Source organism: Parambassis ranga, unplaced genomic scaffold, assembly GCF_900634625.1.
Source record: "Parambassis ranga unplaced genomic scaffold, fParRan2.1 scaffold_22_arrow_ctg1, whole genome shotgun sequence".
In the NCBI taxonomy this organism is placed as follows: Eukaryota; Metazoa; Chordata; class Actinopteri; family Ambassidae; genus Parambassis; species Parambassis ranga.
This window is the reverse complement of record NW_021144778.1, coordinates 299,839-320,924: the sequence shown is the minus strand read 5'-3', so window position 1 is coordinate 320,924 and position 21,086 is coordinate 299,839. Positions and strand designations below refer to the sequence as shown.

General features: G+C 44.3%; 3 non-coding genes across 3 annotated transcripts; 1 reads left to right on the top strand and 2 right to left on the bottom strand.

The window, feature by feature from the left end:
- Nucleotides 1–7,688: 7,688 nt before the first annotated feature.
- On the bottom strand, nt 7,689–7,760 carry trnaq-cug (transfer RNA glutamine (anticodon CUG)). The gene has a single exon. It is a non-coding gene; the product is annotated as a tRNA-Gln (tRNA).
- A 1,046-nt stretch (nt 7,761–8,806) lies between these two features.
- Nucleotides 8,807–8,897, bottom strand: trnay-gua (transfer RNA tyrosine (anticodon GUA)). The gene is given in 2 exon segments: nt 8,807–8,842; nt 8,861–8,897. It is a non-coding gene; the product is annotated as a tRNA-Tyr (tRNA).
- A 3,976-nt stretch (nt 8,898–12,873) lies between these two features.
- On the top strand, nt 12,874–12,955 carry trnas-gcu (transfer RNA serine (anticodon GCU)). The gene has a single exon. It is a non-coding gene; the product is annotated as a tRNA-Ser (tRNA).
- Nucleotides 12,956–21,086: the final 8,131 nt, after the last annotated feature.

Below are 21,086 nucleotides of genomic sequence, written 5' to 3'. Positions count from 1 at the left end.
ATAAGCAACTTTTGTTTTCATTTACAAATTAAAGGGAAACATTTTTATTGTGACATTGGGAAATATAACAACAATGTTTTTTGATATTCAGGAGTTTTGAGGTATTCAAAAATGTTGTGTTTTTAAGTATTCCTGGTTGTTGTTGTGTTCCATTGGAAATAAATAATATTTTTCACCGAATTAAGGTATTTTGATTTGTATGTACTTAACAACATTGTGTGGAAATTGTTGACATAACTAGGTTTAATAAGTCCAACACAAATTCACTAGCTTTATACAATGAAAACTACTTAAGTACTGCTTATTCAAGTAAGTTAAGTTGGAACTACAAGGAGCTGTTTAGTTTGTGTTACTAAATACAGCTGAGTTAGAATTACATGGGTGAGTTGTGTTACCATGATGAATATCGGTTTAGTTAGCTGAACACAACCTAATCAGTTAAAGTAAACTTGACCAGGTAATATTGAAATGACCCAAGACAGTCTTGTGGGTTTCACATTAGTTAGTTATTTCCATTGTAATTCTAGGGTTAAATTAGTTTGAACACAACACAGTTGTGTGGAAATTGTTGACATAACTATATTAGGTAGATTGGACAAGTTATTTTTTTGAGTGTACCTGGCTCAGGCGTGCACATGATTTCATTTTCCTCGAGATCCAAGGCAGAACCCTTTTTTTGAGCTCCCCTCGCCCTCTCCGGAGCAGAGCCCGCCCTCAGAGCTCCCTCCCTCACAGGGAGTGCCTCTGCTCCTCCACCTGCCTCGCTCACAGCTGGCTCTTCTGTCAGAGCCATTGGCTCCGCCCCAGTCTCCGCTTCCTGGTCCTCGTCCTCCTCTGTGTTGGACTCATCATTCCTTTCATCCATTTCATTTTCTTCCTCACTTCCCTCCACACATATACACCTTTCCATCCTGTTATAACATACCCTGCATTTTTCAATCTTTTTTGTACATTCCCTCGCATAATGCCCCTGAACCCCACACTTATTGCACAGGAATTCCGGGCAGTCCCTCACAATGTGACCCGGCTGGATACAAATCCGGCAGACTCGGACCTGCCGGTCATGGATTACGCGGAAAAACTCAGCTCCCCCTGCCGTATTGAATTTGGCTGAATATGGCAAAGACTGCACATCCTCATTAAACTTCACTTTCACGAACCGAGTCCCATCAGCCACCCTTGTCCCCGGCCACATACGGCGCTTTATGGGGGACACCGCCGATACACGCCACGTCTCCAACTTCTCCAGGATCTCCTCGTCAGAGATATACACAGGCAGACCCAGAAACGACACCACCAGTTCATTATTATTTATCTCCTTTCCCTCCACCACTGTGTTTCCTATTTTAAAACCATCTATCAATTTTGATTTCCCCGCGTGACTTCCCATCGTGATTTCGTATTTGTCTTTCCCAGTGCTTCTACATGCACATATATTTCCACACATCAGTCTCACTACTCTGATTAATTCTATTGGCGATACTATTTCTTCCCCTTTTAGTTCTACTTGTACAGTTAGATCTCTTTCGTAGCTAATTGTTTTATTCTTCTCTCCCTCTTTCTGCGACTCCGACCTCGTGGCTTCATGGCTGTCTGCCCCCCTCCCGGCCATCTCTCCCTCCCTTCCATTCATTCTTTCGTTCGTTCACCTGTCTCATGTCTTTTTCCGTACCTACCTGCTCATTTGTTTTTTCCTTCTCCTTCTGTCCGTTCTCCATTCGGTTTGCCGTTTTCCCAGTCCTGTTTTCTTTATCCGTGTAATCCATCCTGCTTTGTCGGCCTGTTTCCCTCCCGACCAAAGCGTTACAAATAAACAGTTTTTAAACACAAAACTACTCCCCAACAGTCAGTTTGACTGCGGGGAGCGAGAAAAACAAATGTCCTTTAACGAAAAAAGTTCAAACCAGAACGAAAAAATCCAAAATAAAGCACAAGAAAATTAATAAGGTTTCCCTCCAAAACTGCGCTCCGCTCCGCCTGCGACCTCCTCCTCTGGGCGTCTCCAGAGCAGTATGGCCGTGACATGTGACTTTACTTATGCAACATGTATGATAATGTTCTGTCTCCTCTCGTTTCCAGACTGTCTGGAGGACACACAGAGTGGACATGGGTCACAGAGTGCTGCTGCTGTCTGTGTCTCTGCAGCATGGGCAGCTGCTCCTGCTCCACTCGTCACCGGCTGATTGTTCACACCTGTGATCAGTCATCAGCCAATCCTGCTGCAGCTTCCATCTAGTATATGTGTCCAATGGAAGCTGAGCAACATGTCAGCTACACACATAGAAACACTACACATAGTTTGTCATATAAATAACATGGATTGAATCATGTTGTACAGTCAATGGAAACAAAAAGCACTGAGAGTGGTGCTGGTAGTGCAGCAGTGGATGGAGGCTGAAGTGCTGCCACCTAGTGTCAATATTTGGTATTACTCTGACTACATATTCCACCTTTAACTCTCTGCCATATATACTGTGCCATGTGTGAAGTGATAATAACATGTGAATGTGAATTTATTGTAAAGAACTTTACTTATTATCCCTGTTATAAGTGAGCAGTGTGTGTGTGTGTTTGATGGAGTGTGTAATGTCTGCTCAGTGTTACTGATGCTGCTGTGTGTGATCTGAAAACTGATCAAACTGTGATGTGTCTGATGCTGACAGAAGAATCAGAGGTCAGACAGTCGGATCCTCCTCTGTGACACCTTTAACATCATATCAGAAATCTCTGTCTGCTTCTGGTACATGCAGCTGATCACCAGCAGGGGGCTCACTGCTTTGCTGTCACTCAGGGGGCCTGTTCTGTCTGCCACTGGGATATGATGAGGTGAACTTCAGAGTTTGAATAGATTTCATTTGTCATGTGTTTATGATCATTTTATGAATCAGCTCAAATAAAGGAGACTCACTGAAGTCACAGTTTAGTGTTTTAATACTTATACACACTTATTTTGAAGCTGCTATCAACTTGATGAGTCTTCCTGTTGAAGCACGAGGCAGGACGTGTGTCAGAACATCCATGAACTGAGTAGATTAAGAGGAAAAGCTGATGTGTCACAGCTGCTGGTTGTGTTCTTTCAGTGTCTCCATCTTGATGAAATGAGGTGTTTTACTTCCTCCAAGTAGAGTGGACCTGGCTCACAGAGTGCTGCTGCTGTCTCTGTCTCTCTGTGAGCAGCATGTTAAACAGCAGGCTCTGAATAGTGACGTCATGATGTCACAGTCACATCAGTCTAATCTCCCAATCTGAGAGAGAGCTGTCATCAACAGCAGGAAGTGCAGGAAGCTCATGGTGTGCAGGCCTCTGATGTGTGGAGGCTGTCGGCTTGTAGCAGCCAACAAGAAGGGAGTTTGTAAAAGTTCTCTGTAACTTTAGATGTGAGGATTCAGAAAGAACTTAGATCAGATATGTGCAGCACTTGTGCAACAGATACTCCAACAGTGACAGCTCTTCTGAAGAAAGCCTGAGGAGCTGAGACCTGGATGAGACACTGATACAGCTTTGCTCTGCTGACAGGAAGGATGAAGGCTGACCACACACACACACACACACACACATAGACATGTGCACACATATAGACGCAACACACACACCAACACACAATCACACACACACTCTTACAGACATGCACACACATTTATTGTCACACCGGCTCAGAAAGTGTGACACATTGGGGAGGACAAACACAACTTTAACCGTTTGACCATTTTATTGAAGAAAGAACAGTAGTTGTACACCAACAATTGACAAACAAGGAAATGTGCAAACAAAATACACCGCCATGCCTGCAGCAGGCTGGAGAGAGAGCAGCCCTCCTAGTAGGCCAGACGGGGAGAGAGAGAGTGAAGCAAACAGACTGGGAACTCTTAAACCGTCTCCAGCTCGTCAGCACAGGAGAGCTGCATAAGCTCAGGATCAGCTCCACCCAGCAACCTCCTGCACACACAGGGGAGAGACAGCAGCAACAACACAACACTCCCTGAGAGGCCAACACAGGGCCACAATATAGACACTGACACACACTAACAGACAGACACATGCACACACACATATACAGACACACACACATACACACAATACACTGCTTCAGACACACACACTGCCTGCTTCAACTGTGGAAAGGCTTCCTGTGCATCAGTGCAACAGGCTGTTGGGCCTTTGCAGGATCCTGCAGGGTCGACCCCAAAGTTCAGACTCACAGTTCATAGCAGGACTGAGCTGGATGCAGTCACAGCTCCTCACTGTGTGCAGCAGCTGGACTGAGCTGAACACTGGACTCAGACAGATTCAACATCCACACGTCAGTCACTGGAAGCCTTCAGAATGCTTCTCTCCTCACTCAGCTTCCAGTCCAGATCCAATACCTTACTGCAGGTAGTGACGGACCTGTCAGCTGTGTGTTAGAAATGCATGAATAAACAGCAGCTTCATGTTGATGCAGGACGTATGAGGGCGGAACACTGATGAGATGAAAAGATTCAGAGGAAAAGGCAGAAAGAGCAGAGCTGATAAGTCACATGACAGATGCACTGACACTCTCTCTAGTCAGCTCCAAAACACCACTCAGATCCATCCACCATTCCAGAGCAGCTCTCAAAGGTGATCTGGAATGACAGCTGACAGCAGAGAGAGGAAAGCTTTAAATGTACTGCTACAACCTGATTGGCTGCATGAGCAGCGAGGCAGCGCCTGATTGGTGGAAGAGCTGACTAGAGAGCGTGTCAGTGCATCAGTCATGTGACTTATCAGCTCTGCTCTTTCTGCCTTTTCCTCTGACTGCTGTCCTGATAAAGACCTGAGGAAGACTGTTTGGAGGACACACAGAGTGGACATGGGTCACAGAGCGCTGCTGCTGTTTGTGTCTCTCTGGAGCTCCGGTAGGACTCTGCTTCTATGACGGACGTCTTTATAAGAGCTGGGAGAAGAGTGTGTGTGTGTTTATATTTGTTTTCTTCACTGACAATCTTATTACGGATAATGCTACTAAGGATCACAGTGGAATTAGTCTGATTGTTTTTAAAGTTGTTATTATAGCAGTTTATGTTCACTGTGTATGTCCACACTGGATGTTCCTTTTTTAGGGTTAACATTTATGGAGCCCCGAAAGGGACATTTGCAATTTATTTATTTATATTTCATGCTGTATTTATTTCATCCCTAATATGCAAATCTCCTCTTAAGATACAAATCATAAAGTACACAGTCCTTCTCTGGATAACTACAAACTTCACTACATCCAGTGGTTAAACAGACTGAGCCCTGTTGTTGCTGCTGTCAGCTACAAGGAGACATAAACACAGCGTGAACTGAATCAATATGAATTAAAATGGAGGAAACCTTTATTTGACCCACAATGCAGAAATTAAATCAATACATGTAACATTCAATGAAAACATGTGGCAATAAATGAATGACTAATATGCCACCATATGAACGATCTGGCACCGCCTGGCTGCGGCTCCAAGCAGATGAAGGGAGGTTGGTGAGAGGTGATGAGGTGATGAAGATGATGATCTGTTCTTATTGAGGGTGATGAAGATGATGATCTGTTCTTATTGTCTAAACAGGAACAGTTGAAGCTCAGCTTGCAGCCCCTGTGTCTCAGGCTTCTCAGCTTCTCTTCAGATGTTTGGACTTTTCTGCTGGAACCTCTCATTTAATGACTCACATTTAGAACTTCTGACTTTATGTGGAGGATGGATTGATTTTGGAATGAGGATGCTTCAACACTTCAGGACTGCTTTGAAGTGACTGACTGGCAGGCACTGTGAACCCCACAGCCAGGACATTGATGGAATCACAGAGTGCATCACTGGATACATAAACTTGTGTGTGGACAGTGTTGTTCCAGTTAGGACAGTGAATTGTTACCCCAACAACAAGCCATGGGTGACTAAGGACATTAAAGCCATTTTAAATAGAAAAAAGAAGGCATTCAAAGCGGGCGACAGGCAGGAGGTGAGAGCTACACAGAAGGACCTGAGAATAAAAATCAGGGAGGCCAAGGAGAAGTACAGGAGGAAGCTGGAGTGGAAACTTCAGCAAAACAACACAAGAGGTGTGGAGTGGCATGAGGACCATCACTGGTTACAGGTGGAGCAGCAGGGGTGGAGTTAATGGCAGTGTGGAAAGGGCCAATGAGCTGTATCAGTTTTTTTAGTGACCCCAGTTCACCCTGCTAACGACTCTTCAGCAGCTGAGCGACGACCAGCCACGTCACCCGCCCTCTCTTCTCCCACAGCTCATCCACATGGCCCTGCTCGCACCTCGTCCTCTGACCCCTCGGCTGACAGTCATCACCTGGGAATTACTGGTTCCCCACCTCCACCGATCACCTTCACCACAGAGCAGGTGAGAAGACAGGAAGTCATTCCGGCCCGTCTCTATCAAACTACTGAACTCTGAACTGTAACAGTCACTCAGACACTATACATTCATACTGGTACATTCATGTCAGGCTCTTTACTGTGTAAAGGTTTTTACACAATAGTAAATATGTTCTTTAGATACAACTCAGGGATTTAAATGCTGTCTAGGTATTTCAATACATATTATATATTTCTATTTCATATTTCAATTATCTTTTCTTCTATTTGTCTGTAACAAACAAGAATTTCCCCTCGACGATAAAAAAAAGTAATTTCTGATTCTGTAACCTGCGATTCCACCACTAGATGTCAGCATTGCACAGCATTGGTGGTTCAGTTCAGATTGAGAGAATGCAAAGAGTGTGTGAAGATGTCATCAAAGCAAAAGCTGGCTGCTTGGAAGAATGTCAAACATCAAACATATTCTGCTTGGTTTAACACTTTGTGTTCACTACATCATTCCACATGTGTTCCTTCATAGCTCTGATGTCTTCAGGATGAATCTACAATGTAGAAAGTCATAAAAACAAAGACAAACCACTGAGTGACTTTTGACTGGTACATTTAAAAATGTCATCATATGTCCTAACCAGCAGGGGGAGCACTGATCATAAACTCTCTGTCTCACATGTTATTGTCATGTGTTTTTATGGAAGATGATGCTGACTGTTGTTTTCTTGCTTCTCTCTGTAAACAGCTTGTAAACAGCAGCTTCCCTGAGGGGAAACTCAGCTAATAAATGATGCTGTAACCTCTGGGACTTGATCTGCTGGGTGGGAGTCCACTACATTATCCATCCATCCTCATCCATCCAGCTGAGATACTGAATGTGGGTTTTCATTGGTTGTCCGTTATAACCATCAAAATTAAAAGAAATAAACACTTGAAATATTTCAGTCTGTGTGGAATGAATGTTTGCATTATACAGCTTTCACTTTTTGAATGGAATTACTGAAATAAATCAACCTTCTGATGATATTCTAATTATATGACCAGCACCTGTAGTGGTGTTTTGTTGCAGCCTGTGGGGTCACCATAGAAACAAAGCTATTTTATTTTGCTTAGAGAGCACTTGAGAGCACTCCCTAATACTTGTTCTTGTTTCCTGAATAATGAGTACTAGCAGGACATAGCAGCATGGACAGCAGAGGATTCCATGTTATAACTGGATCATCCAGCACAAGCAGCAGGATTCAGCACCACAGCCTCCTTCATGGCCTTCAGTCCATTAATGACTACAGCTGGACCAATGAACCGACTGTGGACTTCTCCATAGACTAAACTGTGTAGAAAGGACACCAGGATAACTATTCAAACAAAAGGTTCCACTGAGATTTGAACTCAGATCGCTGGATTCAGAGTCCAGAGTGCTAACCATTACACCATGGAACCTCCTCTGTGAGTAAACCTGACTGGAAGAGAACCAGAGACCTGTCTTGTCCAGATGTTCTGTCTTTCCAGAAATGGAGTCTGTCAGTTGTTAAAATGAGTGAGCTGATGTCCAGGTGTAGAACAAAGGAGCTCCTGCTAGCAGTGGTGCAGTTTGTACCTACCCGCTTCAAATGAAGACAGAAGTGTCCTCTGATGACTCACACAGCACTACAGTAGATCATTAATCAATCAGCGCTCATGCTAACGGCTAACAGCTCAATGTCCTTACTGCAGATCTGTTCTTTGACAGTGATGTGTCCAGGATTACACCATCTATCATTAACAAACAATACCAGCCCCCCTCCTTTCCTCTGACCGCACTCCACTGTCCTGTCTGTCCTTGCCAACTGAAATCCATTTAGCGCAACGTTAGAGTTCAGTGTTAGCACCGTTAGCCAAGTTTCAGTAAACAACAGCATGCACTACTACATTTTTTAAACAAAGATCTACAGCAGGGGTCTCAAACTCAACTTACCCGGGGGGCGATGGGGGTCGAGGCTGGGTGAGGCTGGGCCGCATCAAGTATTCCACAAAAAAGCATTCAAATATTCCAAAATACAACTGGTCCGATCTTCTCAATCTTCCAGGTCAGAATAGGGATGCAAATTATCGAGGAATTCATTAATCGTAAATTGATATGCAGCGATTTTCCCTCAGTTTCACTAAGATTAAAAGCTAAACATTGTTTACTAAATAAAAACTGCATGTCATATTCCTTAATGACTGATTTGCTGTACCATTGGGGTCCTAAAGGACCGGTGACACCTATGTCACCGTGGGTCCATAAGGAAACAGGCTGGTTTGTTTGTAGGTGATTTTGTGTTTACAGACGCAGAGCTAGCAAATTTTAAAAAGGCTCTATCGACTTGCTAAAGGTAAGATTTGACCAGTCAATGCCATACAGTCAAGGGCCGATGTGACATATATGTCACATCGGCCCTTTAGCCAAAAAATCGGTGAAAAAATGATGTGATATTATGATGAAACTCTCGAGGGTTAAAAGTCTCTCCTTCGAGCCGGATTTGAACCAGCGACCTAAGAATTTCAGTTTTATTGTCTCACTACAGTCCTCCGCTCTACCAACTGAGCTATCGAAGGGCGGGATGAGAAACAAATGCCCGAGCACAACCGAGCGTTCATAGTTGACTCAAACACGGGTCATCTGTGCTTGATTTGAAAGTCAGGATTGTGGATTGGATTTGTGTGTTCATAAAGACGTGAAAAAAATCAGACCAGATTTTCCTCATCCTGGAATGCAGCTTAAGACTTTGTGGTAGTATGACCACTTTACATCTTGACCATACTAGAATAGAATAGAATAGAATAGAATATATACTTTGAGGCAAAGCGTCTGGACTTGTAGAGTTTTCTAGAAGACGTTTCGCTGCTCATCCAAGCAGCTTCATCAGTTCTAACTGTTTCGTGGGAAACATGGTTTATATGTGGTTACAGACCTCAGTGGGTGGGTCTGGGTCAAACTTAAAAACAATAGCACTAAATGTTTCCATAACTACCTGTGATGATCTGGCAGGTGTGTCTAACGACTGGCTAACGACTATGAAACTGTCGGAGGGGGACTGGTTGACAGCCCTTTGTTCTTGCTGTGAGTATGTGCAAACTTCCTGGGAATGGATGGAATCACTGCATTGTATGCTTCCTGGGGAAGCCAATCCATGCCTGTATGGACTCCCCAAGACTCACAAGGAGTCCCCCTCAGACCCATCGTCAGCAGCACAAACTCAGTCACAACATGGCTAAGCACTTGGCTGAACTCCTGACACCACTGGTAGGACTTTGTGAACAAGGTAGAGAAGATCCGAATGGACCCAGACCACACAATGGCCTCATTTGATGTCACCTCCCTGTTCACCTGCATCCCTACATCAGAAGCCACAGAGACGGTAAGGACGTGCCTCACACAAGACAGCACACTCAAGGAAAGAACCAACCTCACGCCAGACCACATCTGTGACCTGCTGGACCTCTGCCTGACCACCACTTATTTCCAGTACAATGGGAACTTTTACAGACAGAAGCACGGCTGTGCGATGGGATCATCTGTGTCTCCTATTGTGGCCAACCTCTACATGGAAGAAGTGGAGAGAAGAGCCTTGAGTTCCTATCCTGGAACCACCCCCACCCACTGGTTTAGATATGTGGATGACACCTGGGTGACCAATGAAGTGCAACGGTTCACAGAACACATCAACGCAGTGGACAACAACATCAAGTTCACTCGGGAGGACATCAGGGAGAACAATCTGGCCTTCTTGGACTGCACAGTACATATTGAGGACAGGAGCCTCAACATGGAAGTGTACAGGAAACCCACACACACGGACCAGTACCTGTTGTTTGATTCACACCACCCACTGGAACACAAACTGGGAGTCATCAGAGCACAAACTGTACTAACCAGCTCAGAGGGGAAGAAGAAGGAGCAACACCACATCAGGAAGGCCCTGCAAACCTGTGGCTACCCCAAGTGGGCACTCATCAAAGCCACTAAAACAAGACCCCCCAACAACAAGAAGAAGGACAACAACCGGCGGAGAAAGAACATCTCCATTCCATATGTGTCAGGAGTATCAGAGAAACTCCGCAGGATCTTCAACAACCATGACATCCCGGTCCACTTCAAACCGATGACAACACTGAGACAGAGACTGGTTCACCCGAAGGATAAGATTCCCAGGGAGAAACACAGCAATGTGATATATGTCCAGTGCAGTGAGGAATGCTCTGATCTGTACATTGGAGAAACTAAACAACCACTCCACAGAAGAATGGCTCAGCACAGGAGAGCCACCTCCTCAGGACAAGACTTAGCTGTTCACCTCCACCTTAAAGAGAAAGGACACTCCTTTGAGGACAACAATGTTCACATTTTAGACAGAGAGGAAAGGTGGTTTGAAAGAGGAGTCAAGGAAGCATCTATGTTAAGCTGGAAAAACCTTCCCTTAACAGAGGTGGTGGCCTCAGACATCATCTTTCTACCACATACAATGCAGTGATTCCATCCATTCCCAGGAAGTTTGCACATACTCACAGCAAGAACAAAGGGCTGTCAACCAGCCCCCCTCCGGCAGTCTCACAGTCATTAGCCAGTCGTTAGACACACCTGGCCCAGTCAGCCATGGAAACATTTAGTGCTATTGTTTGTGAGTTTTACCCAGACCCACCCACTGAGGTCCTCCACCACATATAAACCATGTTTCCCACCAAACAGTTAGAACTGATGAAGCTGCTTGGATGAGCAGTGAAACGTCTTCAAGAAAACTCTACAAGTCCAGACGCCTTGCTTCAATCTTCTCTACGTATTAACATATCATATTTTCACAGCAGTTTTAAGGTGTGTACATACTCCTAAAGGTTAAATTAAGAATTTTTGTTGGTGCAGTAGTCAGCGCGCATATGAGAGATATTCTCACTAACATACTGCAATGTAGATGTCTTTGTTAAAAAGACATCTACAAGAAAACTTGTTTGTGAGCCACCACAGCCGCAGTAGGCAGCGCGTCATAGTCTGAAAAGAGTAGTAGCCAGCACGTATACGAGACATATGGCACTAACATGGGCACTGTATATGAAAAAAAAGGCCTTAAACTTCCTGGTATTGTGTTCACAATGGTGGCATTGATCCCCAGCCTCTGTCACACAGTCTGTTCAGTGTGGGGCCCCTTAAGGTCAGTGTTCTACACATGCACAATGGGTAGGCAACCACCGGATTGTATAGTAAGCACTGACAGACACCTGCTTTTCTGGTCATTTCCTCTGTAAATTAGCTTGTCGGTGCTACTATTTAATATTATGTACCTGTAAATGGTGAGTGTGTGTACTCTTTATTCAATGCTGTCTCTAAAAACTGGGACATATGGTCTTCTTTTTTTTTTTTTAAACAAAGCTCTACAGCAGGGGTCTCAAACTCAACTTACCCGGGGGGAGGCGATGGGGGTCGAGGCTGGGTGAGGCTGGGCCGCATCAAGTATTCCACAAAAAAAGCATTCAAATTAAAAAAATACAACTGGTCCAATCTTCTCAATCTTCCAGGTCAGAATAGGGATGCAAATTATCGAGGAATTCATTAATCGTAAATTGATATGCAGCGATTTTCCCTCAGTTTCACTAAGATTAAAAGCTAAACATTGTTTACTTAATAAAAACTGCATGTCATATTCCTTAATGAGTGATTTACTGTACCATTGGGGATACAGTACAGACAATGACATTTATGTATGCTAGATAAGTATGCTTTTGTTTTCCAAACACACCCTACTCACACTGGAAGGGTGTGGCAGAGACAGAGCAGGACAGTGAGAAGCATTCTAAGGACCATTAGCTTTTGGAAGAGACCAAAGGGAAAGGGGATCATCAGCAACATGTTGAATTTGTGGATCGGCGTTCTCAACAATGAACAATGACAGCACACAGCACAGGGCAGATCCAGCTTTGTGTTGTGTATCCTCCTCCTCACCATGTCATTTGAAAAAGGTACAACTTTCAGTTTATTAGCTGCCTCTGTGCCAAGCAAAAGCTCACACCAGTCACATCTCTGTCCACCTGTACGGTCACAAAGCCGGGGGCTGCAACGCTGTTTTCTGGGATGTCTGAGTGCAGTCCTTTTTTCTAGCTCTCAGGACGGGAGCTGCTGCAACAGGTATCCACACTGAAGGACGGTGCCACAGGAAGTAAAAGGCACTTTTAACCCGAACCCACAACCTTTGAATCACTTCTCCTGTGTTTGACTAGAAGTCCAATGCACTATCCATTGTGCCACAGAGCCACAAAGCTGCTTTTTTACTGCCACCCCTGGATAAATGCAGTCCAGTGCAGTGAGGCATGCTCTGTTCTGTACAATGGAGAAACCAAACAACTACTCCAAAAACTGGCCTTCAATGTTTGTCAAAGTTTGTCTTCAAACAAGATGCTTATGTTTAAGGCAAAAGTTGTGACAGAAACAAGTTTTCCTTCAAAGACTGAGGAGGAAAGGTCATGACAGTCAGCACTTCTAAGACCTTGTTCGAGTTTTGCAGTGTGTTTTCGCTCGAAGCTGTGAAGACATAGTGCTCTAACAGACGAGGTGGCCGAGTGGTTAAGGCGATGGACTGCTAATCCATTGTGCTCTGCACGCGTGGGTTCGAATCCCATCCTTGTTGTCTTGTGTTTTAAGTTCAACAGTAAAAACTATGGACAGAGCTTCCGTGACATCATCCGTTTGTTTGGTGGGAGGCTCCGGGACACTCTGATCGCTGCCATGTTGGCAGCGTTGTGTCCGCCAAAACTCAAACTCACGCACAAAGAGGGGTAGCACTAGCTGAGTTTAGGGGGGCGCGCAATCGTGGAAGCAAGAAACTCGTACTGTGATATGGCAACCATCTGTCGCTCAAGCGCCAACGCTCATAATTATGCATAATTTTAAGTCTGAATACAATCCCACAGCAGCTCGTCAACAAACTGAACCAGCTGGGGCTGAACTCCTTGCTGTGCAACTGGCTGCTGGACGTCCTCACCGGGAGACCTCAGACAGTGCGGGTCGGCAGAAACACATCCAGCACCATCACAATGAACACCGGGGCTCCCCAAGGATGTGTGCTGAGCCCCCTCCTCTTCACTCTGCTGACCCATGACTGCACGTTAAAGTTTGTGGACGACATCTCCAGTGGAGATGAAACAAACTACAGGAATGAGATGCACCTTCTGGCCGAGTGGTGCAGAGACCACAACCTCTCCCTCAATGTGGAGATAACTGGGATAATTTGTATATCGGCTCTAAGGAACACTCGTTAGCTTTCTGATGGTGTCACTCTTAAAACAGAACACCAAACCGTTTTGCCTGTAGATCCAGTTATTTGGGAAGAGTCATTCTTCCATTAAGACATCATGTAAAACCAAAAACAGAGAAGCAGAGCAGCCATATTGTGTAACTCGCCACCATCTCCACATCTTTGACATCATACACATAAACATTATACTGTGTGTAGAGCAACTTCTTGTGATTCTGACGGTGTTCTTATTTTTGGTATGAAGGCTTCGGTTTGGACAAAAAGAGAAGTTGTTCGGAGGGTGCAACCCCCATTAAAATACATGGGATCTGCCCTGACAGGAGTGAAAGGAGAATCACACAGGTGTCTTAATTAGGGTACTCATTACTCTCTCATTACTCAGGAAACTAGAACAAGTATTAGGGAGTGCTCTCAAGTGCTCTCTAAGCAAAATAAAAAATAGCTTGGTTTCTATGGTGACCCCACAGGCTGCAACAAAACACCACTACAGGTGCTGGTCATATAATTAGAATATCATTAGAAGGTTGATTTATTTCAGTAATTCCATTCAAAAAGTGAAAGCTGTATAATGCAAACATTCATTCCACACAGACTGAAATATTTCAAGTGTTTATTTCTTTTAATTTTGATGGTTATAATGGACAACCAATGAAAACCCACATTCAGTATGTCAGGAAATGAGAATATGTGAAAAGGTTCAGTATTGAAGACACCTGGAGCCACTCTAACCAGATAATGAACTCAAAACACCTGCTAAATGGTCTTAGTCTAGTTCTGTAGGCTGCACAACCACAGGAAGACTGCTGACTTGACAAAAGGTTGCCAAAAGGACGACCATTGACACCTTGCACAAGGAGGGCAAGACACAAAGAGGCTGGCTGTTCACAGAGCTCTGTCCAAGCACATTAACAGAGAGGGAAGGGGAGTACAAGCAAGAGGGAGTACAAAGTGTTCTGCCCAAACAGGGACTTGAACCCTGGACCCTCAGATTAAAAGTCTGATGCTTCCAATACTTCACTAGTACACTTCATGTAGTGCAGTGAGTCCTGATTGACTTGCAATTGAGCATTTATACAAGGGGGATTAGCTCAAATGGTAGAGCGCTCGCTGCGCAAAAGAAGGGGTCCGATTTTCTCGCTGTCGCACGCAAGGGAAAAAGTTGAGAAAAATGTGGAGCCCCGCTGTGCGCGGACAAACGTCTCGTGTAGCGGTATTGAGGCAATATTCCTGTTCATTATAAAGGAGTTTAAGTGAAATATGAAACAAATCATCTGCCATGGGCTGGACTCGAACCCGTAGTCTGTGCCGTCGGCTGTGCGACAATGTATAGAGTTGTTGGAATGTTTAAATCCCACAATGTGCGTAAAATAATTAATGATTGATTTAGCTTAGTTTAGATATGTTTAAATATATTACAATATCAACAGATGTTTTTTAGTTTATTTAGTGTTTACTTTGGCTTTAACATGATATGCCCCGTCCAATGACTTGTGATGTTTACCTGTTTATGGTTTAATAATATGAACAATGAGCATTCAAACGTGTTTTTGTGTGGGAGCTTCTTTGATAAAGATCAGAGTGAATCTTAAATGTTTATATGATTTATCAGAACAAATATAAAACAAATACAAGTGAATACACACACACACACTGCATACAGGACTATAAAATACTATTCAGCCCATTCACCCATGTGAAAATATATACAACATATACAGGTCAAATATTAGGTCAAATATTACACAATGTACAATTATACAATAAAATTCAACAGCACTGCATAAAGACAGACAGGCTTGTTGATTTAAACATAAGAAAATTGCTTATATACAATATATACAGGCCAAACATTGTACAGTGTTTACTGTGGATGTTTTTGCTGGCGCAGCCACTCATCCAGAGACATTCCACTGGATGAACGCGAGCAAAATGTGGCATTATCATATCTACTGTGGCCAAACTCTGCTGTTTTAGGATGCCCACATTTGCTGCATGTGTTGAAGGTAACCCTTCTCACATGCTTCCTTTTTTGGACTCCACTCTCCTCCTCCAGAGCCCGCCGCCGCCTGTTCCTCTGAGTGAAACGGGACACAGTAGGAAGAGGAGCAGCAGACGCAGGAAGAAGTGGAGCTGTGCCTGCACCGGATGCTGCAGTACCAGAAGCTGCCATCACCACTGGCACAGTCATGTTTGGGTTCAGAACTAACGTGCCTAACCCAGCTGCTGAAACAGGCTGTGCAGTTTCTGATGCTGTGGGACCAGGTACTGTGGGCGCAGGTGTGATGGGGCGCTCCCTGATGCGCCGGCGACCAGGCCGCAGAGGAGGAGCCTGTCCTTCCTGATTTGGTGGAAGTACAAATGTGTGTCTTGGGCCTGATATGACTGGTGCTTCATCCAGTGGTTCCCTCAGAGCAGTAAGCCGGGTTTGAGCCACAGGAATTGAGGCAGATGGAGCCGGTCCCTGATTAAGGACACTCAATTCCTGATTCTTCTGCCGCCGTTGAAACCTGAAAATACATCATTTGCAGGATGCTGTCCTTCTCCTTTACTGGACGTGGATGGGTGGGGTGGAGCAGAGGCCTGAGGACTGGTTGTCAAAGATCTTTTGAAGATCATGGCAGGGGTCATCCTCACAGAGCACTGATACTGTGATGTCCTCCATGATCTCCTCCTGAAATCCCTCATCTTGCAGGTCCTCGTCAATTATTTGCTCCACCAACCTGTCCTCCTCTTCAGGGTTCTGGAGCACTGGAGTCAATGTTTTGCCTGTCTGGCTGTACAGATACTCCACCCCCAGCAATTCACCTACAAGAAAAAAACAAAAAAGAAAGTGTTCTTAATATTTTGTCCAGAACATAAAAGGTTATACAGATAATGTTTCAAAATACAAAAATGTGGATTGATGAATAAGTGATTTATATTGGTGTTATTTCTTGCCTGTGTATACTCCAGGAGGGCGGTAGCGCTCATCCCAGGGCTTCCCAAACACAACTCGGCTGAGCTGGTCCACAGCCTCTCGCAAGGGCACTGCCATATGATCGGATGGAAGAGGCTCCTTTTACAGCCTCTTCCATCCGATCTTCATTCCATCGCATCAAGCCTTCAAAAAAAGGGGCCGACAGAAGAAGAGGTCAGGTGAGGCGGGCAGCTGACTGTGAATGAGAGGGGGCTGAGGAGGATGCCACCAAAGCTTCAGCTGGGGCACTAGCTCTGGCTTGCCAGTGTGTAGGTTGGCCTTGAAGAGGGTCTTACGGATCCACTCCTGCTGGAAAGGTGGAAGCTGATCCTTCCAGTGACGAGGGAGCTCAGTAGGTGGCTGATGATGTGGAGGGTCTGGTATTTTTACCACTAGAGGCGGACCAGCACGGGCCTCTGAATGAGCAATGACTGGAGCTTTTGAAGGAGAAATGCAGAAAAAAATAATATAAGGATGACTGTTGTATTTGATCGCAGTCCACAATCTGCCTGCACAGCATACATTTGGACAAGCATTAATAGATTATGATTATAATTAATAGTTAGACATAAAAAAATAAGAGACCACTGTGGTTTCTTATTTTTTCCAGAGCTGTATTTGAAAAGGATTAGATGGAATAGAGCAAAGAAAATAAGTTGTGATGAATTTAGTATAAAGTAGTGATGCCCACAGACATGAAGCGTGCACACAGTTGCAGTGATGAAAAACAGTTACTGTGATCATTAAAACAATGAATCTCCTCCGTCCTGTTCAGGGGATTAGACAGATAGTGAGTGAGAAAAGCAAGTGATGTTAGTGAAAATGTTATCCAATGATTGTTTCTCAACGGGAAACACAAATGAAAACACCAACACCTTTGGATACCCTTGAGGTTTTGAAGAGGTGCACTCAAAGAATGCATCCCGCTTGAAGCTTGATGCGACATAATCCTGTACTGTAAACAAAAATATTTGAAAAAACAGTGATTTTTTATTCCTCAAAAATAATACTTCACAGTGTGTTTTCACTAAACATTTTCATAATATTTGCATTTGTGTCGTATGCCACACCTGTATTCTGCTGTGCTTCATATTGTGACACTGCAGATACCAGCTCCTCATCATCATCTTCAGCAAAGTCACCCGCTCCAGAAGGGGCAACAGAAGTGCCTGCAGCACAAATAAAAAATGTTATTAGCATTTATTAATAGGTTAATAAAATTATTACTGTTGACAAGACACAAGGACAAACAATGTACGATGTTACTTACCAGTAGGGAAGAGCTGCTTTTGTGCCAAATGTTTGGCTGGGGTTCTGTTGGCAGAGTGCACTGCGGTACTGGGGCTGGAAACAGCAAGTGGATAAGTCTGTGTAGTCTGCCATAATGATAACTGAATACACATACAGTACATGTTGCACAGTTACACTCACAGGGTTTAACTGGTGACATCAGTTTTTTAGCCAGCTGTGAAGGAGACAAATGTTTGCCTCGCGCCAACAGTGCTTTCACAGTGCCAGTCTTCCACACACCAGTTTGGATGGCAGCAGGTGAAGGAGCAGACATGTGGGAGGCTGCAGGTGTAGGTGCAGAGGCACTGGAGGCTGCAGGGGTAGGTGCAGAGGCACTGGAGGCTGCAGAGGCACTGGAGGCTGCAGGTGTAGGTGCAGAGGCACTGGAGGCTGCAGAGGCACTGGAGGCTGCAGGGGTAGGTGCAGAGGCACTGGAGGCTGCAGGGGTAGGTGCAGAGGCACTGGAGGCTGCAGGGGTAGGTGCAGGCTGACATGCTCCAGCAGAAGCCCTTCTTTTCAAGACGTATGTCTTGAAAATAGCCATGTTGGTTTTGGGCCTGGCATCTGCCTTGATCAGGTACTTGATGAGAGCCTGGGCCTCTTTGCTCTGGTCTTCATAGACGTCCTTCATGGACCGGCCCTTGAAGTCTCCAAACTCTACCATCAAACATCCCTGGTCTCCAGTTTCCCGGGCTTCTGCTTGCACTTGCTGCTTTCTTTTAAACTTCTCCAGTTCCTCTGCCATCTCTCTAATAAGAGATGTGTACTGGATGAACAGCTGCTTATTTTGTGACAGGGGGTTTGCCTGCACCGTCTCTTTAGATATGCTGTCCATCAAATACAATGCATACCCCAGAGAGTTTTCCAGGAGCCATCTAAATCTCTGGCCCTGGTACTTCCCAAACTGGAGCTTGCAGTGAGCAAGCACCAAAAACTGGTCACTGGGGTCTCCACCGTTTACACTCACAAAAGTTCTGGCCTCCGCCAGCACTTCCTCTTCAGGTTTGGCCCTTCCAGATTCCACATTTTGCATTCGCATCGCCTCCTCTGATGGCGCCATGAGGAGACGCTGTGATGTAGCCGACTGCCGCTTAAAAACCGGATAAGCATACATTTTCTGAAATGAAAACACAATTACAGCTGAAAGATACCTGTACTTTTAGAGTGTGATCATTTAACAAGCTACTTCATTTCCCCACAGGGATTGATAAAGTAATTCACATTACTATGATAATGTGTACTACTGTGTCTCCTACAAAGCAAAACCATGTTATTTTCATTGAGCTATTGTATTGTACCTTTATTTAAATATTTGTAGAGGTAAGTTGTTAAAGGGGAGGGATTGTAATAAAACACCCACCTGAAAACAAACCATTTTAACATCATAACATAACATAACTTAATTTGTAAGAGTAAAAAGTATTCTATTTTGATTTATTCTGATGTATTTTGAAAACCCCAATGTCTGAATTCCTTAACTTCACTATATTAATGTTAAAACTGGAATTTCTGAACTGATCAATATCCTACGTTTATAGTTTATAGAGATAGTGAATGACCTCCTGGATTAGCCTACATGTAGGCTACTTTACATCTACAAAGAGCGGTTTACACCATTACAAGGTATTACATGCATATTAGTATGTTATGTGTGCATTACATAAAACGAACAATAGAGCAATATCTACCAGTTTACAGAGAATCAATTGCACGTATAGCCTGTTAGCGGGTGGCCATGATAGCGATAGCGATCAATGGTAGTGACATTTTTTGGTCGGTATTTAGAGGTTGACGGGTACGTCGAAGAAAACGTGTGCTATATAATGTCCAATCGCTATATCGCTATGTCGGCCTGTTTTGTTTTCTTAAGGTACAGACTGTATCTGAACAGACAATGGCCGATTTATAGTAAATTAAATAAGGTGAAGTAAACTTCATCTTACTGTTTTCACGAGGAAGGGTCAAAAGTAAGCCACAGTGAAGGAACGCGATTGGTTGGTCAAAAGTAAGCCCAGGGAAAGGAACGTGATTGGCTAATGTGGGCTTACTTTGGGCTTACTTTGGCTCGACTAGCGCGATGCAGTAAGCGCAAGTGAGAGGTAGCAGGATCGATGCCCGCATCCTCCAGCCTGCATTTTAGGAGGGAGAGTGTAGCTGGATGGATGAGGATGGATGGATAATGTAGTGGACTCCCACCCAGCAGATCAAGTCCCAGAGGTTACAGCATCATTTATTAGCTGAGTTTCCCCTCAGGGAAGCTGCTGTTTACAAGCTGTTTACAGAGAGAAGCAAGAAAACAACAGTCAGCATCATCTTCCATAAAAACACATGACAATAACAGGTGAGACAGAGAGTTTATGATCAGTGCTCCCCCTGCTGGTTAGGACATATGATGACATTTTAAATGTACCAGTCAAAAGTCACTCAGTGGTTTGTCTTTGTTTTTATGACTTTCTACATTGTAGATTCATCCTTAAGACATCAGAGCTATGAAGGAACACATGTGGAATGATGTAGTGAACAAACAGTGTTAAACCAAGCAGAATATGTTTGATGTTTGACATTCTTCCAAGCAGCCAGCTTTTGCTTTGATGACAGCTTTGCACACTCTTTGCATTCTCTCAATCTGAACTGAACCACCAATGCTGTGCAATGCTGACATCTAGTGGTGGAGTCCAGCTGTCTTTGATGATACTGATTGGACTTGATGAGGAAAGACACACACCTGTCTGTATAAGACCTTACAGCTCACAGTGCAGGTCACATACTGGGTGATGACGTCCTCCTGCAGGTGTTACTGTGGAACAACTGCTCTGGATTGGGATGAGTCTGAATAGAACTTTGTTAGCTTTGTAAAGCTGTGTGGTAGTTAGAGAGGAGCTGAAAAGAGTCAACAACAAGGAGTTGGTCTCCAATGGAATAAAGTTAAACATCAGGGCTCATTGGGGATTTGAACCCGGGACCTCTCGCACCTTAAGCAATAATCATACCCCTAGACCAACGAGCTTTTTCCAGCATTATTCTGTCTCAGCATGATCATGGCTGACAGGACACACACATTTACATCAACACAGGCGGCCGCGTGTGGATGAACACACACTGACCCCTAAAACCAGATAAACACACACATCAAATCACATCAAACACACACACATCATTCTAGAACTGATATGTTATTAGTCAATAAAAACCCACAGCCACCCCACAGGTAAAGAGCACAGGACAGAAGAGACACATCCACAGGACAACACTCAGCAG